The sequence below is a fragment of the Lygodium microphyllum genome, chromosome 30 (genome assembly GCF_053477565.2).
Source record: "Lygodium microphyllum isolate KBCC chromosome 30, Lygodium_microphyllum_v1.1.10, whole genome shotgun sequence".
Taxonomy (NCBI): Eukaryota; Viridiplantae; Streptophyta; class Polypodiopsida; order Schizaeales; family Lygodiaceae; genus Lygodium; species Lygodium microphyllum.
Window position 1 is genome coordinate 103981612 of NC_141164.1, and position 1475 is coordinate 103983086.

The 1475-nt window shown below is 37.9% G+C and overlaps 1 non-coding gene across 1 annotated transcript; it reads left to right on the top strand.

Moving 5' to 3' along the window:
- Positions 1-337: 337 nt before the first annotated feature.
- Positions 338-410, top strand: TRNAA-AGC (transfer RNA alanine (anticodon AGC)). Its single transcript has one exon. It is a non-coding gene; the product is annotated as a tRNA-Ala (tRNA).
- The last annotated feature ends 1065 nt before the right edge of the window (positions 411-1475 follow it).

The window sequence follows — 1475 nt, forward strand, 5'->3', positions numbered from 1 at the left end:
AACCCAGTCACATGAAATCATCAGGTCTCTCTCTCTCTCTCTCTCTCTCACACACACACACATATATATTATATCAATGCGAGTGGCCATAAGGAGTCAAACGCGGGGTTCTTGTAGGCTTCCCCAATGTGGAGAAGTAGTTCACGACTCGTCCATCCTCGTGTAACCACCATGGCCAAGAAAGTTCCAGAGAGCCGTGGGACTCGCCAAATTCGAGCAAGAGAACGAACATATTGGAATTCTTTTATTAGATTTGTGCAAGAAAACTCGAGTGCGTGCAGCCGCAATTGCTATATTTATGATGTATATTTATATAATAAGTCCCCTTGTATCAGAAGGGGATGTAGCTCAGATGGTAGAGCGCTCGCTTAGCATGCGAGAGGTACGGGGATCGATACCCCGCATCTCCATACCTTCCCAACTAACCGACTTGTAGATGTTTTATTTAAATTTGATATGCTCTTCAGATATCTAACCCAGAGACGACGCCTTGTCGTCCCCCCCTAAAGTGTCCCAAAATTTATTAAACCCTCTCCTTTTGCTCCCAAAGCCTCCCAAACATTGGATGAACCAAAACCAACCAATCACAAATATCAATTAACTCGTCACAAGTGTCCGAAATATTGGATGTATTGAAATAACCAATCACAAATGTTGGTCCCTTGATTGTTACGCTGACAATGAAATGGATTGAGGAAGGGAACAATGAGGAATGGATTGACATGAAATGCTCCTTAGGTTGTCGATGAAGAAGAGGAAGATGTAGAAAAAGATAAAGAAGAAGGAGAGGAAAGGAGTTTGTTTTACTAAAACCAACCCTAAGGGTTAGTTATCAAAGTCTTTAACCACTATTCACATGGGCCAAGTCATACAAAATTAAGATGCATGTATAATTTAAGTAACCTGAATTGTAGTAGTTTTAGGAATTACCAAAATTGCAACAAATTTAGGAATAACTTGAAGTGCAAAAGCATCCACGAGCTTTAGAAATGACAAGAGTAACCCAAATAGAAAAGTGTTAGAGCAGTTCATGTAAAAGAGTAATTCAAGTAGCTTGAACTACAAGAATTGCAAGAATAACCTGAATACCATAGACTGAATACCTACTACTCCAGCATTGCAAAACTTATGAATTTAAATGAGACAAAAGAAGGTCATTTTCAAAGTATAAGCATGTGTCATCACCATTAACTTTAATGGGTAAATCAAGAAAGAAGGAAAGACATATCTCAAAATGTTGTCCATATGTTTGCGACTTTTCTGATAAAGGAAAATCATGCAAGTATTTTTTCATGGTTGATTTGTGCAAGGAGTTTGATGGTATTCGCAAAAAAGTTTTTTTCAGTTAGCAAAGAAAGGTTCAAGTTCAAGAATGGATAATAAACCATGCAAACAACCAAGTTCTTTTAAGTATGTATTTGATGATGCTTGTGAAAAACATGACAATCATGAAGGTAAGAAAGTTTAGTCTTGCT